The sequence below is a fragment of the Anabrus simplex genome, chromosome 2, assembly GCF_040414725.1.
Source record: "Anabrus simplex isolate iqAnaSimp1 chromosome 2, ASM4041472v1, whole genome shotgun sequence".
Taxonomy (NCBI): Eukaryota; Metazoa; Arthropoda; class Insecta; order Orthoptera; family Tettigoniidae; genus Anabrus; species Anabrus simplex.
In genome coordinates this window covers 513,358,572-513,374,939 of record NC_090266.1, presented here as the reverse complement: position 1 = coordinate 513,374,939, position 16,368 = coordinate 513,358,572, and the positions used below count along the sequence as shown (strand labels likewise).

The 16,368-nt window shown below is 42.4% G+C and overlaps 1 protein-coding gene across 4 annotated transcripts in view; it reads left to right on the top strand.

Annotated features, from left to right (window-relative positions):
* Positions 1 to 16,368, top strand: part of Cirl (Calcium-independent receptor for alpha-latrotoxin) — a 666,667-nt gene that overhangs the window by 74,341 nt on the left and 575,958 nt on the right. The gene's annotated exons all lie outside the window — the stretch shown is intronic.

Below are 16,368 nucleotides of genomic sequence, written 5' to 3'. Positions count from 1 at the left end.
TATCTCGAGCGATCTCACCTCGCCATGTTTGAATTTGGGAGTATAATGGAATGATCTTGTTTCAGAAGTCTCCTTTCCCCTCGTCAACTTCTTAGCGGCTACTTTTAATTGTTTTTTAGCTTCCTCGTCTTCCCTGAGACATTGCTAACTTTTCCTTCCACATTGCGTTACAAACTGAAGACTTGATCATCGTGGTGGTAGGTGCCGCACACTCTTTAGTTTGTGAAGATCATTGCTGTTCCTTGTCCTTAAGAATTTTTGAAGGTGGTAGATGTTTTTGGTAAATTTTATTGAATTGACTCATTTCACATTGATTTTTGTTGACACTACTGTTTTCCATCATGGTCAAGCTTCCCACGTAATGAAGAGTAATTTCAAGAGATGAAAAGGTAGAATCACAGATATAGCTTAATGTTTGTGGCGGCGTCTCCAAGGACCGTAAAAGTAGTTAGTGGGACGTAAGGCAAATAACATTATTATTAAGGTTTGTGGCGTTATAAAATATTTTATCAGAAAGGAATGGGGGAAAACGATGTACAATCACAGCACAGGTAATGACAATGGGATCGATCCACGGCACAAGGGATTATGAAACGGTATTTATTTCGAGCAACTCAGTACCTAGAGCAAGCAGGTGTCATTTTGCTGGAGGGAAATGGTCAGACCGCGGAAAGACATATATCCGATACCAGAACCAATAATTCTCGTTAGATAATAGCGACACGTATACTAATGTACTAGAAAATACATTCCTTTATTTTTTTATCACCAAAGTCGGTGAAGCTTCGCCGGACCGACCAAGAGAGTTGTCCGTGGTAACTGAAATGTCAAAAAAAGAGAACAGAGGGGAAAGTGCATACAGCAGACAAGATTTGAAGAAAAGGGAATCCATTTTAGTAAGTTATATTTTTACCATAAATGACTAGAACAGACAGAGTACAACAAACGAGAAAAAAGTGCAAACAGAAGGATTTCAGAACACTCAGTCCTTTTACAATTAAATATAATCGGAATAGATCTTGACCAGAGATTTTTACAAACAGCACCAAGGAGTCTCTGCAAAACCCAAGACTCGTGATTGATACAAAACTACAATTTATATTTAGTGAACCACAACTCTTAAGAAGAAGGGGGTGTTAATAACAATTTCTTAATACTGATTTAAAGGCCACACTTACAATTATTTAACAAACCCAAAAAAAGGGTAAGCAAAATAGAGAATTAGAGCACGTTAAAAAATAGGAAAAATAGCAGTTAATACAACGGAAAGGAAAAAGAGGAGACAGGCAGAGGAAGGAGGGACAGGAGGGGATTTTTCCAGGCTGCTTAAACCCTATCAGTTAACAGTGAAGCGCGACCAGTGCGCTATCAAGCAAGAGTTCATGATGTGGCAACACTCCTAACATTTGTCCAGGTATAGTCTACCATGTGAAATTGAAGATTAAAAAAGATATCCATCTGAAGGATTTAGTTAGAATCAAAGCCAGAAGGGCATTAAATGATCAATAGTTCAGTCTTTAAGTCTTGATAGAAACACCAAACATGAAGAAGTTAAAACATTTGCTCACCCGATCAGTACGAAGATCTTCAGTGCAGCATTTTCAGAATGACAATGTAAAATATCGCGACAGACCAGCCGCCTGCGAAATATTCTGCTCTCTCCACTCAGGAATTATTACACTCGATGTCTGACCAGCGAAAAGAAGCAGGTGCATGCTTATATAGGTGGTAGGAAGGCGAGTCTGGAAGTTACTCGAACGAAATACGTAAGCGTGACGACACAGCGGAGAAGCAGCAGTGGAGTGGATCAGCACAGTTAGTGAACAGCTTGGGCAAAATTATATATTAAGAACCCAAAATACATCACGAAGAAGAAGAAGTGAACAGCTGAGTCAGCATGTAGATGGTGAGAATATGGCAGCAGTAGAACGCGGATGTTGGCAGACGGTAAGAAGATCAGTCTTGATGTAGTAGAGAAGCTGTAACAGATTTTGTGTTGCGGGGACAAATTCAAGCATTTTTAGTGTATCCTAAAGACCCATTTGGTATCTGAAATCGTTCTATTATTATTATTATTATAATAATAATTATTATTATTAGTATTATTATTACCATCATCATCATCATCATCATCCGGGAGGGTATGGACTTTGTTTTCATTAACTTATTGTGACTTTCGAGAAATGTAAAATGTTGGGTGCCGGGAACATGAACTTCCAGTTAAAAATAATTTAAAATGAAATTAATCACTGTTATACATAAATATCTCAGGTAGCGTCCTGTGATTCCAGAAACCAATCGCATTGGTAGATCTTTCTTCACCCACGCCTGGAAACGTACTTCTGAGGATAGATAACCTGGTTATTGACCAAGTAAAGACGACGGAAATATCTAATCTAGAGTTTATACAAAAATACAATTACATGCACTGATGAGCAATCTAATTACAGTAGAAATAGCTGCTATTTTGCCGAAATGCGGTTGTACGGCGTAGTACAGAACTGTAGTATTGTCGGAATTCATACTGTTCATGTAACAGATGTAACAGGATGGGTAAGACATACGATGCTAGCGAATTTGTTCGTGGCCACATTGTGGGTGCCAACATATGGGCCATTCCATCTCCGATTTCGGACAGACACTGTGCTTTCTACGTACCGCCATGTCAAGAGTGTACCGTAAGTACGTAGATTCAGGCGAAACTACAGCCACCAGGATGAACTGCTGTGATTTAAAACTTTTTAATGACACGGGTCACCGTCTGGCATTTTGGATGGTCAGCGGGGATAGACGGGACACTGTAGCAGGTCACTCGCGATTTCAGTGCCGAAGAGGCTTGGTGCAGGTCTTTTGAGTTGACGCCGTAAAGACAGACCTGAGCGTCTGTGAAGATGGGGCCCTACGTATGATGAATTCTAATAATGAAGATGACGCACGCACATACACACAGCCCTCGAGCCATCCGAATTAACCAATGAAGGTTAAAATCCCCGACCAGGCCGTGAATCGAAGGCTACCATTGACAAACCATCACAATGTGAAACGAACATCGTGACAGATCACGCTTCTATTTTGACTAACTTTATGAGACACGGGGTTGTCAGACAAACGACGTGGTAAACGTTTTCAGTACTGATTATATTCGCACTTGGCTTTTTGCACGAACTTTGAACAAATAATTTTTAGTGTGTATCCATACCACCACTACGAATAATCACGGTATCAGTGACCCAACAGGGCATCCGTTTTTTGCTGGCCAAAGCCCTAGCGATATATCAGCCAGATAATTCCATACAGTAGTGCCAGAACTCTCCCTCTTTAAGAGTAGCAAAATTCCATTCCTGCCTAGATCCATTATATCGCCCGATTCGTTACTTATTGAAAATTGTTTGAGACATAAACTACGAGAACAGCATTGCATCTACTGAGCGACTTGGCTATGCTGTTCGCGTCATGTAGCTGTGAGTTTGCATCTTGGAGATTGAGAGTTTGAACTCCACTGTTGGCAGCCTGTGCAGCTCTGGAGATGATTTACCGTGTTTCCCCATTTTCACGTCGGGTATATGCTGGGGCTGTACTTTCCTTAAGGACACAGTCGCTTCCTTCCAAGTCCTTGCGCTGTACTGTCCCATCATCGCCATAATACTTGCTTGTGTCGGTGCGACGTAAAACAAATGGTAATACACAGTTCAGAAAATCAGGGGAACGTGTTTTTGAACGTATGCCATGCTCCACAAAATAATAGCTCACACCCAGGTATATTACCAACTACCATTGAAGTATACAAAAGAACATCGGTGGATTCGCGTTCATTTTCAGAACACAAACGGTAATGTCCAAATAGGGGCAAAAACAAAGTGATAACAGTCCGCCAGGGTGGATTTTTATAACAGTTGGAGAGCTTCAATATGATGTATGTCCTCCACGAACATTTATCACAGCTTGGCACTTACGTGGCATGCATGCTCCGTATAAGTCGACCGAAGTCACGTAGCGATATCGGGTCCCATTTCTCAATGAGAGGCTGTTCGAGGTCTTGGAGAGTCTGTGGTGGAACATTACGCCCACGAACACTTCTGTCAAGCCTATCCCACACATGCTCGGTGCGATCAAGGTCGGGACTCACTGCTGGCCATTCCATCTCTTGAATGTCCAGTCCTCGCAAGACAGCTCTGGTGATGCGCGCTACACGAGCCCTGTCATTGTCGTGCATGAGTACGAATTAAGGGCCAACACCGTATGCAGCAATCAACACATGCTGTGGCAGTATATGCTCGATATACCCCTTAGCGGCCCTAAGATTCCTACGGACGACGACAAGATCCGTACGGCCACCAATACTGATGCCACCCCACAACATCACAGAACCTTGTCCGAATCGGTCGCCTTCCTGGACGACATTTGGTATGTACTGCTCACCATGGCGTCTCTATACACGTTGACGTCCATCACGCTGCGTCAGGGGAAATCTGGACTCGTCTGTGAACAACACAGGTCTCCATTGGCGAAGTTACTATTTGACGTGTGTACGGGCAAACAGAAGGCGAGCTACGCGGTGTTGCTGTATTAAACGGGGCACTCAAACAGGACGTCCGGGTCGTAAGGACACTTCTCTTAACCTGTTCCTTACTGTCTGGTCAGACGCCTTGACTCCAGTGACCCTCCTGAGGTCTTGTTGCAGTTCTCTGGCAGTTGCTGAACGACGCCGCAACGCACAGATGGTCAGATATCTGTCATCCTGTGGGGTTGTCATGCGTCCACGACCTTGTCCAACCCTCCTGGTGAACTGGCCTGTCTCATTTTAGCGATTCCACAAGAGTTGAATAACTGGCGGAGGGACGTTGGGATCCATAGCAGTACGACGAAAAGTCCATCCTTCCTGGATAAAAGTGACGGCCCTTGCGACTAGAACCTCGTTAAAGATGTCTCATGGGATGTGCTGGTTTACGTACAAGGGTCTCAAATGACCGTAGTAGTCTGTGTACCTGACAACGACACACGGACGCACCGCTCTTCAGTTATTTTCGAGGGGTCACCTGACAGTTTAATGCATGTCTACGCCTACAAATGAAGTATAACTTCGATTTGACATGCCCTCAGCAGCCAAGGTCTCAAGGTATGCTTTTCGACCATTGGAACCCTATCTACCAAATTAACGTTCACATGCCAGACGTTAAAAACATGTTCCCCCAAATTTTTTTTGACTTTGTAGCATTATAACTGTTCGCCCGGAGTATGATGACGTAATACTTGAGTAAATTAAGTGAAGATGACAGTTTCTCAGGGCATCAATAGAGCGGTTTTTGATTCGAAGCAGCCCTGAAGATGGTTTTTCATGGTTTCCCATATCACAACAGGCAGATGTTCAGGCTTACCTTAATTAAGGCCATGGTTGCTTCCTTCCCACTCCTAGCCCTCTCTTATCGCATCGTCGCCGTAAGACCCATCTGCGTCGGCGCGACCTAAAAAAAAAAAAATTATATACCACCATGTTTCCTACCCTGCTGGCCAGCATTCTGACGGTGAAATGTTTTCCACCCACGGGACTGGGACCGGCCATTAATGCTAACTAAATATATTTTAATTTTCTTTCTGACAAGGAAAACTTCGTAACGATAAAATATGGATCATTTAAAAAATAAAATATATCAAGTTATGTATATGTGAGTTTTCCTCAAATATGTAAAAAAAAAAAAGTACCATATCCGGAAATATGGGCAAATATGTTTCTGATTACACTCTATGTCTATGGGTGTTCAGCCCAAAGGCTGGTTTGATCCTCCACAATTCTGCCAACAGCTGCCGTAAACAGCGTAGGCATCACTGAAGAGGCATACTAGGGAAACGAGGAGTGAGGTAGTTTCCCGTTGCTTTCCTCACCGAGCCAGAAGTTGCTATTGCATATCAGTCTGCCAAGCCCACTGAAATGCATGCACCAACTGACCCTGTGAGCGATATTTTCACACAATTCATAACAGGGACTGGCTGCATAAGAAATGGTATTACTAGCATCGCTCATACCTCAGTCACTTTCATATTGTCAAAGCCAAGGATGAGACTGAGACAGGTCAATGAAAGTAACAAATTTATTCTAGCCCATACCAGAAGACATAGTGCACTGTAAACACTACATCTCGCCAGCAAAGGCAACTGATTACACTAGATATCTTAATTCGTAAACATACTACATTTTAAATGTAGGTAATGAAAAGCAAATATGTATTTACATAGATATCCCAGCCCTGTCAATGAGTTGCTGCTAAAGTAGAAAGTAGAAGCGAACTAGTCAACGCGAAAAAAACTGATAACCTCCAATAGGCAGAGAAGACCAGTAACAAGTAAGCCTACGTTGTATTCATAATATACTGTGCACTGTTGTGTTTGTGCGTTTTAACAGTAATACAGAACCAGTGGGTAATACTGCAACTTGTGATTCTTTAACTAAACGATTGCATACCAGGAAAAACATGCGAATGCTATAGGCAGAGAAGATTGATAGAATACTTTGAACAATCATGTTGCAAATATCTATATATAAAATAAGAGTTTTGTCTGTACATTGCTCAGAATTCAAAAAGGATGGTATTTCTGTATCAGTCGTGTCTACCGTAACAAGGAAATGCATTTTTTAATTTTCGGTAATTTCTATATGTATGTATGTATGTATGTACACGAATCACGAGAAAACGGCTGAATAGAATTTAATGAAAATCGGTATGCAAAGTCGGGGAATAAGTCGCTACAATCTAGACTATAAATAATTTTAGTCACGTTGAGTGAAATGGTAGTTTAGGGAAGGCCTAAAATTTACTTCTCGAATATTTGTTATTGGTGGTCGTATCTTAATGAAAATCGGTAGGCAATGTCGGATAATAAGTCGCTACAATCTGGGCCATAAATAATTGTATTCACGGCGACTGAAATCGTAGTTTGGGGGAAGGCCTTAAAATTGTCAAATATTTATTTTATTAGTGGTCGTATCTTAACGAAAACCGGTAGGCGATGTTGGGGAATAATTCGCTACAGTCTAGGTCGTAAATAATTGTATTCGCGCTGAGAAAAATGGTAGTTTAGGAGAAGGCCTAAATTTAACTCTCAAATATCTGTTATTTGTGGTCCTATCTTAATGAAAATCGGTATGCAAAGTCAGGGAATAAGTCGTTGTAATCTAGGCCGTAACTAATTGTATTCACGCTGAGTGAAATGGTAATTTAGGGGAAGGTCTAAAATTTAATTCTCATTTTTTTTTTTTTTTTGTTATTAGTGGCCATATCGATAAATACTATGTAACTGAAGTTATATAGTATTACATTTCCGACCATTTATGTCTTATATAATGTTACCGTACCGGCTATTATCACAGAGATATTCTTGAATTTGGGTGTTTGTTACTAAGTCCATATCAGTGCCGAATCACGAGAAAAATGGTAAACAGAATTTAACAAAAATCGGTATGTAAAGTCGGAGAATAAGAAACTACAGTCTATAAATAATTTTATAAGACACCCTAATATCAGAGTGTCAAAAGAAAACTACATGTGAAGGCCTACAATATAGAAAGCTCAGTAAAATTGATCAGCAGTAATATTACATTGACCATTGTTTGTTGCGATGTGTTTGTGTCTTTCGTTGTCACCCTTCTCCGATAGATAGGATTACTGCTGCGTACCGAGTATTTCTTTAATTTGCCTTACGTCGCACGAACGTCTGGCGGCGACGATGGGATAGGAAAGGGCTAAGAGTGTGAAGAAAGCGGCCTTGGCCTTAATTAAGGTACATCCCCAGCATTTTCTTTGTGTCTGCTGGCGCCGGTTCGCCGCCCTTGCCCCGCGACCAAGCTCGAAAGTGTGTGCTGTGTGTGCAGCGACCGAACATTTTGTGCGACACGCACAAACCAAACACGACCTCAGAGCAGGCGAGACTACCCGCTGAATTTAAGCATATTATTAAGCGGAGGAAAAGAAACTAACAAGGATTCCCTTAGTAGCGGCGAGCGAACAGGGAAGAGCTCAGCACCGAAACTCGCAGGTTCACCCTGCCGAGAAATGTGGTGTTTGGGAGGATCCACTTATCCCGGGAACCTGCGGCGAGTTCAAGTCCTTCTTGAATGGGGCCACGCCCGTAGAGACCGCTGCGGCTTCCGGGAGGATCTCTCCTTAGAGTCGGGTTGCTTGATATTGCAGCCCTAAGGGGGTGGTAAACTCCATCTAAGGCTAAATATGACCACGAGACCGATAGCGAAGTACCGTGAGGGAAAGTTGAAAAGAAGGGAGAGTTCAAGAGTACGTGAAACCGTTCGGGGGTAAACGTGAGAAACCCGAAAATACCTCAACCGGGGAGATTCAAGCCTTATCCGTGCCTCTTCCCTGCTTTGGCCAGATGGGTCCGCCCCCTTGCACGGAGCAATCCGGCGTCAGGGTGGTAACGGGTTTCTACTCGGCCGGGTAGTGGTGGGAAGGTCAGTGGGCCGAACTTCTCCCCTCGTTGGACGTCGCGACCCGTTGGGTGTCGGTCTAAGGCCTGGGTGTGTAGCCTGTTCGTCCGCGTCGCAAGGCGTGTTCGTCGGACAGACCCCCGGTGTTCCGGCCGACGGCTCGACGGTATGTGTGCGCGGAGTTGATTCGCCGCCCTTCGGGGCAGGCGTCCGGCCGCTGACAAGCGAGGGCGCGTGGCATGGGCCTGGTGTGAGAATGGGAAACTATGGGATACCATCTTCAGGGCTGCTGACAGTGGGGTTCGAATCTACTATCTCTCGGATGCAAGCTCACAGCTGTGCGCCCCTAACCACACAGCCAACACGCCCGGTCGTACCGAGTGTAACAGCCTGTCTGAATATTGGCGGGAAGTAGCTGGGGAGTTAGATAACTTTCTTCTTTAGCATGCCAGTCCTCTTGGTTCATAAATTTTCTGATACTACTGGTACGTAACACACTGGTTCATCATAGCATTCAATCCCTATTCTGAAGCACTGATTGGAATGAGGGTAGAGAAGTATACACGACTGTCTGCGGCCTGGTCATTCCAGCTCTGGAACTTCGGACTGTTAGAATGGCACCGTAGTACTGTTCGCTAAAAGTGAGAAATGTGCGGCTTTTCATTTGATCGATTATTTTTATGATAACGTTGCTTTCAATCGCTACTTTCCTAATGACGTTTTTGTAATGACCTATGTTGATTTCAGTTAAGAAAACCACAAAGTGAGTTTTTCCGAGAATCCCGTAGCGAAGCACGGCTACATCAGCTAGTATTGTATTATAACACGAAATGTATAAGAAATAATAATATTCTCCAGTATGTGAATTGAAGGTAGTACATTTTAACAGCAAGAATGACAGGAATATCCCTATTTATTGGACGGTTTATAGAAAATAATGTGTGTGTGTGTGTGTGTGTGTGTGTGTGTGTGTGTGAGAGAGAGAGAGAGAGAGAGAGAAAGAGCGAACGGTGGGAGGGAGATAACGGAGTGATGGAATTGGTGTCTGTGGAACACGGATAGTATGAGAAGGGAATCCATGAAAGACTAACATTCAGGACTCCTTTCGTATACATATGTCCGTAATTTGCCGAATATATCCGTACGGCCTTAATGCAGTGTAGTCGTTACACGGGCTTTAAAAATCTGAACCTTAATCTTTGTCAAATGCTCTTTGAACTTCAGATTTATGGCACAACTTCTACTTCCAGATTATTCCACGGCCAGTTTCTCTGAATGTGGCGTTCCATAGAAGACAATTTCTGCTTGAGGTCGAAGCTTGTATCGTTATTAAAAAGCTGAGGGCCTCGCAGCATGAATCAGTTTTTAATTTTAGTATGCCGTGTCTTTATCGCTGCTGTTAGCCATGCTATTGAATGTGTTCAAAGATCAAAGACCCTACCATCAGTCACAATTATTCACGCATGCCTATTGAGGTTTGCTTTCTCCGAGAGCATTCGGTCTCAGGGACGTAGACGTTGTTTTTCCTTTGAACCCCCTTCCGTGTATTAGAAATTAGACAAGCTAGACAAGAATAATGTCAGTGATTACTTTTCGTCGTTGCCAAATATGCACGCTCATACTATGATCTTAAAATGAACAGTAGATGCAGAGAACAGTTTTCATTAATTGCACCAACCTTATAGGTTTGTTATGAAGCTGCCTCGTTACAACTCGTTGATCTGGGCACTTTAGTGTGTAAAGTATATTGGTCTTGGTTGTTTCTGAAGGAGTGAATAGGCTTCACTCATATGTTAATTTGGGAAACAGTATTTCGTAGTTCTAGTAAAAAGTATTTCTTAGAAGCTAGGATAGTCTGCTTCTCCCAACAGCAAGATGCATTTAGAATTTACAGAACAACATTCCAAAATAATAGGCAGGGTGCGATAATTTAAATAATTTGCATTTTATAATAAAGTTCTATGATTTAAATCAGTTAGCTTATTCCCATCTTGTTACCTGCTATCCATTGTTCAAAAGTAATATAAAAATCAACTACTTAAAACCAGTTTCCTTTCTAATAGATGCCTTATTGCTTGTGGTCTGGTGGGTGGCACTTTGGTACCCATCCCGCATGTTTGGAATCGTTGAAAAATGATGTTTTAGGATACCTGAAGTAGCAAAGAGGAGAGGCCCTTACTTATATAGAAGAATAAACAACAATGAGACAGCTTATAACATTGCCCATACGAGTATATATCAAATGTGTCCTGCTCCCCGAAGAACTTTTTAATATTCTTAAATATTCTGTGCGATGATAAGATTGAACTAGCGTGGATATAAATTGAGGTTAAGTGCAAGCAGTGGCTAAGTAAGAAAGAACGACATTAGTCTGAAAGGCCTAATTATAGCGTGCCTTCATCCAACTCTGGTAAAAATATTATGCATGGTAATAAGATTACACGAATAGTGAATGGTAAATTGAAGTTGTGCAGTTTAAGCAGTGATCACAGCTCAAGAAATAAGGGCCAAGTTAAGAATGAAGTCGATGAAGCTGTACGCATAAACTGGCTTCGATGATGGGATCATGTGTGGCGAATGGAGGAGGATAGCTTATGTAGAAGAATAATGGACTCGGTCATGGGTGGTAAGAGAAGTAGAGGGAGACCAAGATAACGATGGTTAGACTCGGTGTCTGATGATTTAAGGAGAGAGAGGTATGGAAATAAGAGGCCACAGAGGTAGTTTACAAGTAGAGGGTTTTGGAATCGTTTAGTAAATTCACAGGAGTTTGCAGCCTGACCACTGAAAGGCATAAGTCAATAATGAAGATGGATGTATGTATGTATGTATGTATGTATGTATGCATGCATGCATGCATGCATGCATGTACTTTTAGGTTAGGACCCCTTGCCCCTTCAAAGTGAGGTCTAGCTACGTTACTGGGCAGATGCTTCCACAACGATGATGAACTTCGCTTAAGACCACACGAGGCAGTAAATACAGTTGCATCAAGCAGCAAAAACTGTACCACGGCAATTGCTGCCGCTGGATGGCACACTGCGGCAGCAAATGCAGTCGTTGCACAGTTGTTGCAGAGAAAGGTCATCTGTTGTTCCAGAAGATCTTGTTCAGTTATGAATCTTGCAGCGAATATTGCTTTATCCGTGTGACTTGTACGAATGAGGCGGGGTTGACAAAAAAAAGTTGTGGATTCATCCTATTATCAGTGAAAGGTCAACGAAGGGTAAATTTGCCGTTATTCGTGAGAACCTGAAGCTTTACCCAGACAAACGTTTTTAATAATACCGGATGTCACTGAACTCTTTTCACGATCTGTTGTCAGTTATAAGTGGCGAAATGTCATCGTTGCTGTTCATTGTAATGATGTACAATCTTGTACTACGAAATAAACATGTAACTTTCCTCATCAGGAAACGAGAGGCCCATTTTCAATTATTGCGGGGGGGGGGGGTGCGAGCTTCTAAGCGCCGCTGCTGCGCGTATTGTACTAACTTGGGTACTTCTCCACTTCCAGAATGACACGTAAATATACTATTGTTATATACGTAATGAACGAAAATGAAATACGTAGTAAATACAGTCTCTTGTGGCCATTGTCCAACAGCTTATGCAGGGAAAGAAATGAGCTCTGGCCTATCCCTTCAACAGCAAGACCTTGAACTGCTTCCGGCGAACTGCATTTACTAGCAAATGTGGCCCATCACATTGCGGCACAAGGTGCACATTTTTTCTCCTGTATTTGCTGCTGACTTCCAGCAGCATTAACTGCTCGTGTTTCCGTAGCCTAAAGGTTGCAGTGCTCGAATAGTTCCGAGCAGCAACCGCGATCCTCTTTTTGAGACCAAATTCGGCGGTTGGTGAAGCACTGGTATGCGTGGAATACACGAGGTTAGTTCTCCTAAGACGTTACTCCATTGTTATTCCTTAAACGTTCGATCCCATGTCTGAGTGATCAGCGTCCTGGCCTTCGGTCGTCGGGGCACTGGGTTCTGTTGCCGGCCGGGTCAAGGAATTTGTAATCGTAAACCGTTAATTCTCTCAGGGATTGGGTGTTTGTGTTGTCCTCCACATTCCGGCAACTCGTACATTACATATAACTCAACCACAGAAGCATGCGGTTTCCCATACACGGCATATGCCGCCCACCTTCGCCGAAGAGTCTGGCTTACGAAGACTGCTCCAGGCTAGTAATAGCTACACGAAATTAAAATAATATAGTTACAAGGCCTTTAAATGACTGTTTCGTCATGAGTGAAGTCACAGATATTTACTATCCAGGATCAAAATACAACAACATTGTAAATGCAACACCAAGTAGATGTTCAGTATGTCTTCAAATAGCCTAACTAATGTTATTCCCGTTAAACCTGATTCCAAATTTAACGAGTTTATCAGATCATTTAAACTGAAGCAACTGCAAGCCACAGCTATCCGCTTAACTCCTCATTCCGTTAGGAATGTTTCTGCCTTTTCTTCCTGGCCTTTTCCCAAACAGTGGTCGGCAGTAATGTGGATTAAATCAAAGTTTTACGGCCAGATGCCATTCCTGACGCCAACTTTATGTGGAGGAATTCATTCCCTGTCGAGTGTTTCTGAGGTGGTTAGTAGTGTGATGTTTGTACACGAAAACTTGTAATATGATGATAACAAACACTGTCTCCAAACCAGAGAAATGAATTGTACATAGTTGACATCCTCGACCCGACCAGGAAACGAAACCGGGCCCTCTTAACCAAAGTAAAGTATAAGAAAGATACTATAATCGCAAAAAAGCACATTTTTTTAAAATATTCGTGTTCGATTTATACTCAGTTCGATATTAACCGACATGATGTTATTGTATTTACGCATTTAAAGAAAACTGACAACTTACAATTGTCATGTTACCTTACCTGAATCAGCCGATTAACAAAAGGCTACTCGTTGACTCAGAAGCACGAAAATTAAGGTTGTCAAAAAGAGCCTCTAGCCCGAGGAAAATCCAAGAGGTGAGGGGCATCTTTATTAATCGCACAGGCCCTACTCTGTTCAGTACTCGATTCTGATCTCGCGAGTTATTCTATCATTAGAACATACAACTTTTATGTAAACGACTCATAAAATCCATATAAATCAAAATGACATAGCTGATCGGAGTACCTATCATACAATTCTTAAAACTAAATCCTTTGTAACATCTCTCACAGAAGTTACCCACAGACCAAAAGACGAGACCAGGAAATGGTCTGAGGAACGTAAGATTGTATTTAACCGGAAAATGAAGGACTACTGGGCCATCAGAAAAGCTCGAGGTACCAACAAGAAAACAGCTGCCAAACCAACCGCTAAGAACACCAATTGTGGCAAACAACGATGATGACATCAAGAAACAGCTAAAACACAAGCACCGTGGTCCGTAGATGGTCCTAACGAAATAAAAAAAAAACGTTATTGTAGTATATACTTCTTAAGTCTTGAAGTGTGGGGATGAATTGATTTTAAATAGTTTTATAGAGCAAGTATACTTGCGCATGTAGACGCAATGAGATTTTTAAATTCGCTACGTAATAATATTTAAACATTTACAGTATTTGTGTGCTGAAGTTTTTACACAAGCGAAGCGTGAAATTTTTTTTCCATTTTAAAAAGTATGTGTTAGTGAATATATTACAAATCATTCCTTACAAAATAATGTTAAAATGCAGCGTGGGATACTTACGGCGCCAGTCCCACCGTCTAGGGGTACCGTGCCTGCCTCTCACGTGGAGGTCCCGGGTTCGATTCCCCGCCAGTTCCGGGATTTTTACCTGGACTTGAGGGTTGGTTCAGTGTATACTCAGCCTAGATGATTACAATTGAAGAGCTATCTGACGTAACGTGAACAAAAAGAATGAGGCAAGCTATAATTTTTCACAGACCGATATGATTAGAACACGTAGGCTTTGGGATAGTTTGGATGAATGCACAAAACATTTCTTGATATCTGTACAGACAAATCATGCTATATCCAGTCTTCGCTCTAATGTTTCTTCAGCCATTCTACGCTATTGCTTCCAAAATCATTACGACAATGGCAGAGGGACCGAATTGTTCGTAGAAATGTTTCAATATAAAATGCGGGCCACCAGACAGAAAATAAAAATTGTAACTGCAAGGAAATTGTAATTAATTTACGTTCCTTTGATATAGTGCCTCGTGATGTAGGGGTAGCCCGCCTGCCTCTTTACACGGAGGCTCTGGATTCGATACCCGCCCAGTCCAGAAATTTTAATTTTGGATTACGGGCCGAAGTGAGACCAACTGAGGAGCTGAGGCAGCGTACCCGTACCCGGTCCACTGGTTTACTCCTCCTCCTCCTCCTCCTCCTCCTCCTCCTCCTCCTCCTCCAGTGTTTGATTGTAAGAATTTCTTGGGTCCTGCAACCGACCATTTGAGTCTCCGCTGTACGATCTGAGGTGGTGTAATATCTTGTATTTAGGAGAGGAGTCGCTTCTGCTCCATACAGTGCTGGTACAGCGCACATTCTAATTGCAGCCCTTTGTATGTTTGTTATTAGGTTGTAAGGAAGACGCTCTGATCGTGCTCCCATGTGTGTGCACTGTGCACCCATCCATAAAGTGACCACGGAATGTAGTTTGTGCCCCCTCTCACTCTTCCAGTGTTCTGATTTGGTGGCGCTCACGTCCTCTCGTAGTGTTGATGTGGATGGTAGTTTTCTCACAACTCCCGTGTAGTGAAGCAGGAATCCTACCACCAAGATTGCCGCTAATGTTGTTTAACTGTTGTAAGTCCAATGCGTTGCGATTATCTCGTAGAAATGAGTAGTTTTGAGTAGATTCTGTATGCATGTATGTATGTATGTATGTATGTATGTATGTATGTATGTATGTATGTATGTATGTATGTATGTGTGTGAGTGACAATACCATGTAATGCCCTTGTACGCGATACAGTAAACTGATACTGCATTGATGAAATTAAATGGCGTATGGCTTTTAGTGCCGGCAGTGTCCGAGGACAAGTTCGGCTCGCCAGATGCAGGTCTTTTGATTTGACGTCCGTAGGCGACCTGTGCGTCATGATGAGGATGAAATGATGATGAAGACGACACGCACACCCAGCCCCCATGCCAGCGAAATTAACAAATTATGGTTAAAATTCCCGACCCTGCCGGGAATCGATTCCGGGACCCCTGTGACCAAAGGCCAGCACGCTAACCATTTAGCCATGGAGCCGGACACTGCATTGATGTTTAGACAAAACAAAGCGAGTCTCTCTCGCCGTGCACGTTGTGTTTTCATGCAGCTGAACGTTATTTTTCCAGCCTCACAAACTATTTGTACCATCGCTGTCTGTTCTTCGTATGTATACATCTTTGTTACGTTACCGTTGTAAGATGCCCTAGTACGCGAGAACCATCGCTTTTATACCCGACGGGAGTATCTGGGAACGTATTCTTCCTGACTAATAACACAGTGTTTCTTGAAACGCCCAGAAATAGGACAAAATTACGTTGGTATTGGTATTACAGGTATAAAGGCATGTAAGAGGGGGGGGGGGAGGGATTCGAACCCATCCGCCGTCCCAGCCTCTAGTTCAGCTGCATGTATGTAGGTCATATTCGCTAGCTGCAGGAGACATATTATTGTTGTTAATATTATTATTTCGGAGTTACTAATTAGCATTTATATTATTAACATTTTAGAACTATACAAATTAATTAATATGGACGTACGTCGGTTGGATCGATCTAACAATCTAAGTATACCAAGTGTATTTGTCTCGTACGCCGTGACAGTGTTAGCAATACCAGAAAGCCAATTTTAAATAAAAATAACTGAAACGGAAGCAAGTAGTCTTAATGACCCCCTCTGGGTGGGTGACGAAGATGAATAGGGGAATGTCGGGAGGTATCGGACAGTTTAACTTTTCTGCCATAATTTGTTTATGGA